Raw genomic sequence first — 8,324 nt, 5'->3', positions numbered from 1 at the left:
ACCCCCCCCCATCAAAAATAGGTTCGGGATGGACAACGGCAGCGACCAATCGGAGGCCGGGCAGGGGGCGGGCTCAGCCTCGGCGCGGCCCCTTTCCTTCGCTTTGTGCCCGGGAGGCGGGGCGCCGGCGAAACGCGGTGCGAGGAGTGACGGGAGCTGCGGGCCGGCGGCCGGTGCCGCGAGCTCGCGGGTCCCCTCGCCCGGCGGCCGGCGACCCGAGGTTCCCGCTGCCCGGCGCTCGCGGCGCAGGGCAACCTCCTCCGGGGCCGCCCCGCCGGGAGCCCCCCTACGCCCTTCCAAGGCGTGTGCGCCTGTGCGCGTTTCCTCGCGCATCTTGAGTGTTTTCTCCAGCCTGTGGCCTTCGGGAAGACCGGGAAGCGTCGGTGCGGAGCCAGCCGGCTCTGACCCCGCGGGCTCAAGCAGCCATCCCCGTGCTCCTTTCCGCGCTCGGCACCCGGAGAGAACCGTCCCCACCTCGTTCTTGGACACAGCCCCTCTCTTGTTGGCTCGGCACCTCGCGCTGCCTCCGGATCCCGCGTTCCTCTAAGCAAATGGCTCAGCCCTGACGGAACCGGCCTTAATAACGTCCCAGTTTTGGAAGGGGTGGGGATGGGCGGGCGGGAGGGAAAAGAGGTCAGACTCGCGCCTGGGGTCCCACGGGCACCACCTGAGGGAGGTGCCGGGGGCGAGGGGAGCGTGGCTTCCTCTGACCCACTGATCTTGGTGGCAGCACAGGGGAGAGAAGTCTCCATCCCGGGCTAAACGAAATCCAACTTTCCCTGACGCACCTTGTGGCATCAAAGAGGGGTGTTCCCATCTCGCCTTTGCCACTTCCTCCCTGGGGTATCTCCACCTCTCCAACGCAAACTCAGTACCAGCTCTCTTCGGGATGTTTTTGTGCAGGGGGTGTGACCTACCCCAGAAAGGAACTGCCACCCCCCAGGTTTTCCCCTCTTGTCAGTGGAACCTGTGACCAGTGGTTCCTTCCTGCCCTTTTCCACGGGAAAGGTGGCTCAGGGGTCATTCTAGGTGACTCCAGACCACTGGATGGGTTTGGGAGCAGAGATGGGCCTGGAGAGAGGAGAACATAGTACTGTTGGCTGTCCTTTCCTCTCTCAGACACACAAGAACACACACGCAGCAACCTGAGCAGGTCATTCCTTTGGACGGGGGGACAAACATGAGCAACCTGGCCCCCCACCTCCCACTCTAGTACTTAGGATTATTTCAGTTTAGCTGCTAGGACATTTGCATCAAGGGCCTGCAGTGTCACAGGATCTCTATAGGAAATGTTAGTGTATTAGAACTCCAATTTTGGGGGCGCCTGGGTGGCTCACTAGGTTAAAAGTCTGCCTTCAGCTCAGGTCATGATCCCAGGGTCCTGGGATAGAGCCCCTCGAAGGCTCCCTGCTCAGTGGGGACTTTTCTTCTCCCTGTCCCTCTGCCCCTCCCCCGCTCCTGCTCGCTTTCTCTCAAAAAAAAAAGAACCCCAATTTTGGCTTCAAACCCTGGGTCTCTTTGCCTGGAGACAAAAGTAGCTGCTAGACTAGGAAACAGTGGGCTCTATACAAAAGGATCCCTTTTTGAATAGGGGGTGTAGGATTAGGTGGGAAATTAAGGCTGATGTATCTGGGGACTTTTCAGTCAGGGGCTGGAGACAGTTCCCATCCTGTCCCGTTCAACAGCCTTCTCTGCTGCTTTAAATCGGTGCCACAGCTCAGCCGCCTATGCAAAATCTTGAGCTCCCCCTATTCCCTCCCCACTTTCCATTTTTTACCCACCTGAAAACAGTTCGCTTCTCCTGTGGGTTTTGTTGTTGTTTTTAATCAAAGTATACCAGACATGTGTGAAAATGCACAAAGCCTAAGTGTACAAGTCAACAAATTATGATAGTCAACATACCCATATAACTGCGACCCAAACCAAGAATTAAATCGTTACTGGAATCCCAGAAGCCCTCCTCACTTTCCTTCCCAGCCACTACCCCACCTTCTTTACCAAAGGTAACCTCTAACACCATAGAATAGTTTTGCCTGGTTTTGAACTTTATATAAATGGAACCATTTGTGTAGGTATTATTTTGTGTCTGGATGCCCTCAATATTATATTTGTGAAATTCATGCATAACACATTGTGGTAGCAGTGGCTCATTCATTTGCATTGCTTTACTGTATGGCATTAAATGAACATACTATAATTTATCTGTTATTTTGTGGGGGGTTTTTGTTTGTTTGTTTGTTTTTTAAGTAGGCTCCATGCTTGTGGAGCCCAGCGCCGGGCTTGAACTCACGACCCTGAGTTCAAGACCTGAGCTGAGATCAATAGTCAGATGCTTAACCGACTGAGCCACCGAGCTGCCCCTGTTATTCGGTTGTTGGACATTGGAGTTGTTTCCAGTTTGGAGTTATTATGAATAACGCTGCTGTAACTATTTTGTTCGTGTCCTTTGGTACATTTCTGTTCATATTTCTGTTGGATATATACCTAGGAACAGAATTACTAGGTCATGGAATAATCCTATGTTTAGTGTTAGTAAATGCTGCTAAATAATTTTTTCAACTGCTCATGTTAATTACACTCCTGCCAGCATGTCTTAGAGTTCCAATTACTTCACATTTTCGGCAACACTTTGTTTAGTCAATCTAAAAAGATTTAGGGCGCCTGGGTGGCTCAGTTGGTTAAGCGACTGCCTTCGGCTCAGGTCACGATCCTGGAGTTCCGGGATCGAGTCCCACATCGGGCTCCCTGCTCGGCAGGGAGTCCGCTTCTCCCTCTGACCCTCTTCCCTCTCGTGCTCTCTATCTCTCATTCTCTCTCTCTCAAATAAATAAATAAAATCTTTAAAAAAAAAAGATTTAAAAATTTTAGCCATTCAGGTGGGTATATAGTGGCATCTCATTGCAGTTTAAATTTACATTTCCCTGATAACCAATGAGGTTAATTAAGCACCTTTTCATATCCTTTGTCATTTGGATATCTGTTCAAGTGTTTTGTCCACTTTTTGGGGTCCGTTTTGTATTTGGCTTTCTGTCTTACGGCTTTGTAGGAGTCCTTTAAATATTTCAAATATGAGTCCTTTGTTGGTTTTAGGTATTGCAAGTATTTCTCTGAGTATATAAATACAGAAGACTTTGGTTTTGGGGTCTTCTGAAGCCCCGGGACCACTGGGACAAGACTGTGAGCTCTGGGTCCATTTTGATCACTCGTGTATTCTCAGTTCCTGGCCCTTAGTAGGACTCAGAAAATACATTGAATGAGTAATGGATGAGATAGATAAGACTCATCCAGGTAGTTTGCCGTGTGTTGTGCTGATCCCTAGGGTCAGGCATCGAGAGGGGCTGGAGGGAGCAGATTTCCTTCCAGCCCAGCCAGCTGTGACCTTGGGAAGGGGAAGACACCCAGCCCTTCCCTACTGAAAGAGCAGAAATAGCTACAATCTGTGAAGAGAGAAGCACGGATGCAGGGAGCAGAGGTCACAGATGAAAAGACAGGAACTAGCAGCAGGTAGCAAGCCAGCCAGATGCTTTAGAAGGAGGGACTCAGCTGGGGGTGGACGCTCAGAGACTCTCAAGGAGACGGTGAGCATCACAGCAGACAAGAATCTCCAAAGTTCACATGGGCCTCCTACTGCCTCAGGACGTGCCCACTCCTAAAGCTTGTTAGCCGAGAGAGCTCTCCTACACTTAGACACATTTTTCCCTCTCTGAAGGCGCTGCCTTGAGACTTTGGTTGCCAGGTCTCGTTCCCACCTCCACAAGGGGAACTCTTTTTTTCAGATCTGGGCTTCCTCGTCGTCTGTAATGTCCATCCTGAAGATGGAAGATGATTACGTCATTGCTAGTCCCTTCTCCAGGAAGTCTTTCCCCAGGCCTGTGGCATTCTGTAGCACTTCTCTGTCACTGTCTTTCACCCCAGTGTCCTTTCTTTTTTTCCTTCAGCCACAGCAGACACCAGGTCAGCTCAGAAGTCTCTATGGGAGAGGGATTTCTCCCTTGCAACACTCTAACACACTCACAGCACCCCTCTCCCCGGTCCCTAGAAGACAGTGAGGCTAGTGGTGGCTTCAGAATTTTCTATATAGGAGGACTTTGGGGTAGAAAACTGGTGGGAGAGGAGCTAGATGGTGTGTCATCAAGTGGTGTTTGTATAGCAACCACAGTATTTTCACTTAGAATATGAGATTTTTCAGTGGGGGTGAAGGATTTGGGGGAAGGGGGAGGTGTTGCTCACCGACAGGGGCCTGTGGAGGAGCCTGTGAAGGAAGCATCTCTGTGGGGGCAGCCTGCTGCAGTCTTGCTTGGTACTTTTCCTAATAGGGGTTCATTTAGCCTCAATCCTGAGGTCCTCCATGGCCCACGGCCTTCCTTCAGGGACAACTGAAGTCTACTAATGGCTTTTCCATGGACTACCTGGATACTCATCCTGAAACATCATGAAATTCCAGAGCCCTGCACATCCTGGATCCCCTAACCAGCCTGTTATAGTCACAAGACTAGCCTGACATGGCTGGAAACTTTTCTGTCTTTTGTTTCTGCTGGGGAAGGGGTGCCCCCTCCCATTTTTCCCCTTGCCATAACCCCTCCCCTGCTATCTCCTTCCCAGAGGTCAACTTCTTTCCTGCTGCCCAGAGCTGAGGTGATATCCCCTTCCGGCTTCATTCAGTTCTAGGAGGATGTAGTGATGGGGGTGGGATAGGGAAGTGTGGCCATCTGTGCTCAGGGTTGGTTGTTCTCACCACTGCCTTTGCTTCCCTATAACTGAGCTGCCCTTTCCCAAAGTGCCCTGGATACTCTCTCTGGATTCCTTTGGGCAGGAAGGTTCCAACTATTTCGAAGCTGCAGTTCTGAAATCACTGGGTATCGCTGGAAAGCCCCAGGGGCAAGCAACATTGTCTGGTGAACTATAACTGGGGATATAGTAGTAATCTTTGAGAAGAAGTGCACCAGAGTGGCGCATGCCCCAGTTTTGTAATCACATGGGTTTGAATCCATGCTTAGCCACATATTAGGTGTGTGACCTTGGGTAAGCTCCTTCATGTCTCCGAGCCATATCTATAAAATGGAGACACTACTCTCTTTTTCAGAGATGCTGTGAGGATTAGTGATAATCCAGCATTTGGAACACTTCCTGCACATAGTAAGAATATTATGATTCCACCAAAGAGGAAGAGGCACCATCAAGGATTAGGCATATGGAGGGGGCAGGTCAGACTCTCTCTGGGATGCATACTGAAGTCTAGACTTTGCAGACTCTGAGGGCACTCCTAATTGGGAAGGGTTAAAGATGGACAATTTTCAGCATCGTGGATGTCGGTGGGGAGCTAGTCTCAGGGCAGCAACCCTACAGTGGTTATCAGCCAGATATGGGTAATCTTTATCTTTCCAGAGCCAGGATGCAAGAGGATCCTAATTTGCAAACCAGGTTATCGTTTTAAACTGCCCTCCGTGTTTACTGTTCTTTAATTATCCAATAGCCCAGTGTTTCCTAAACTGGCCTGGTCATAGGAATCACCTGTGGGCACTTCTTTTAAAATATGGATTTCCAGGCCTCTCTTCTGGAAATACTGTTTCCAGAATCTGGTGCCAGGCCAGGAAATCCACCCTTTTATTTTTTTTCAAAGATTTTATTTATTTATTTGACAGAGAGAGACACAGCGAGAGAGGGAACACAAGCAGGGGGAGTGGGAGAGGGAGAAGCAGGCTTCCCGCGGAGCGGGGAGCCTGATGCGGGGCTCGATCCCAGGACCCTGGGACCATGACCTGAGCCGAAGGCAGACGCTTAACGACTGAGCCACCCAGGCGCCCCGGAAATCCACCCTTTTAATTGGTGCCCCAGATGACTCCCGTGATCTGTCCAGTTTGGGGAATGGTGCCCCAGCCTGGTGGTTTTTAACCATGACTGCATATTAGAACCTCCTGGGAAGTGTTAACAAAAATATACCTTTGTCGGGGCGCCTGGGTGGCTCAGTTGGTTAACCGACTACCTTCGGCTCAGGTCATGGTCTCAGGGTCTCAGGACTGCCTCCCTGCTCAGCGGGATTCCTGCTTCTCTCTCTCCCCCTGCTTGTGTTCCCTCTCTCGCTGTGTCTCTGTCAAATAAATAAATAAAATCTTAAAAAAATATATATATACCTTTGTCATAGGAGGAAACACTGAACTTTGTCTGGGAAGGCTGTGGAAGTCTTCCAAGACATGGAGATGCTTCAGTTGAATCTTCCTGTGTGGATTTATCTATTCACTCCCTTAATCCTAATAATTACACTATGAAGTAGGCTGTTGCAACACAATAGGTCAAAAACAAGTCCATGGATGGGAGAAAGGTAGGTATTTTGAAAAGTTATCTAGGTTAGTCATTAGGGAAACGCAAATCAAAATCACAATGCAATACTACATCACACTCCCTAGGTCGGCCATTAAAAAAAAAAAAAAAAAAAAAAAAAAGAAAGCAAAGCCCAGAAAATAAGCCTAGGTTGGCGAGGATGTGGAGAAGTTGAAACCCTGTATATTTGCTGGTGAGAATGTAAAAGGGTGCAACCACTGTAGAAACATTTTGTTGTTTCCTCAAAAATTTAAGCATAGAATTACCATCTCCCTAGCAATTCCACCCCTAAGTCGATGCCGTAAAGAATTGGGAATAGAGAAAAGCATTCTAGTTGGAGGAAACAGTGAAATGGCAGGCAGGCCAGGGAGAATGTGGCATTTTTGGGGAACAACAGGTTTTTCCATATGTAGGGGGATGCATGTTGGGGTGCGGAGGGAAAAGACAGTGTGGTACTTTGTGATGATACCAGTTACACAGCTTGAGACTTATCTTACTTGGACTTTTTGTTTGATGTGCTGGTTTTGTTTTCCCAAGTAGATTGCAAGGTCCTTGAGCATAGATGCTTTATTTTTTAAATTTATACTAATTTTTAATGCCTAATATTTTAAAATTTTTGTGCTGTTGGCTGACACGTTCTAATTTTTAAAAAAGATTATTTTCTTCTTTTTAAGAGTAGTTTTAGGTTTACAATAACATGAGAGAAAGGCGCAGAGACTTCCCGTATACCTCCTGCCCCCATAAACATAGCCTCCCCGTTATCAATATCACTCACCAGAGTCGTACATTTCCTACCAAGGATGAATCAACATTGACATATTGTAATCCCCCAAAGTACATCATTTACCTTAAGGTTCCCTCTTGGTGCTGTACATTCTATGGGTTTGGACAAATGTATAATGGTATGTTTATCATTACAGTGTCATACGGAGTATTTTCACTGCCCTAACAATCCTTTGTGCTCTGCCTATTCCTAACACCACCTCCCCACGACCACTGATCGGATTATTTTCCTGTCTCCATACTTTTGCCTTTTCCAGAATGTCCTATAGTTGGAAACATACAGAGTGTAGCCTTTTCAGACTGCCTTCTTTTACTTAGTAATACACATTTAAGCTTCCTCCATGTCTTTTCATGGCTTGATAGCTCGTTTCTTTTAGTGCTGAATACTATTCCATTTGTGTGGATGGACCCCAGTTTATCCACTCACCTACTGAAGGACATCTTCCTTGCTTCAGAGCTTTGGCCATTGTGAACAGGTCGTTGTGTAGATAAATGTTTTCAACTCTTTTGGGTAAATACCAAGGAGTGCAATTGGTGGATCATATGGTAAGAGTTTTGTGAGGAACTGCCAAACTGCACTCCAAAGCTGCCATATTATTCTGTATTCCCCCCAACAATGAAAGAGAGTTTCTGTTGCTCCATATCCTCACCGGCATTTGGTGATGTCAGCGTTCTGGATTTTGGCCATTCTAATAGGTGTGTGGTGATATCTCATTGTTTTAATTTGCATTTCCCTGATGATGTATAATATGGAGCATCTTTTCATATGCTTATTTGCCATCTACATATCTTCTTTGGTGAGGTGTCTGTTAAGGTCCTTTGTTTTATTATTTATTTATTTTTAAAGATTTATTTATTTATTTGACAGAGAGAGAGCACAAGCAGGGTGAGTGGCAGGCAGAGGGAGAGGGAGAAGCAGACTTCTTCCCAATGAGCAGGGAGCCCGATGTGGGACTTGATCCCAGGACCCCAGGATCATGACCTGAGCCTTAGGCAGACGCTTAACCAACTGAGCCACCCAGGCACCCCAGGTCTTTTGTTTTAAACATTTTTTATTTAAATTCAATTAATTAACATATAATGTATTATTCTTTTCAGAGGTACAGGCCTGTGATTCATCAGCCTTGTATAATACCCAGTGCTCATTACATCACGTGCCCTCCTTAATGTCCATCACCCAGTTACCCCATCCCCCACCCCCCTCCCCTCCAGTCTGTTAAGGT

Source organism: Zalophus californianus, chromosome 10 (genome assembly GCF_009762305.2).
Source record: "Zalophus californianus isolate mZalCal1 chromosome 10, mZalCal1.pri.v2, whole genome shotgun sequence".
Classification (NCBI taxonomy): Eukaryota; Metazoa; Chordata; class Mammalia; order Carnivora; family Otariidae; genus Zalophus; species Zalophus californianus.
Note: the sequence above shows the minus strand (reverse complement) of the source record.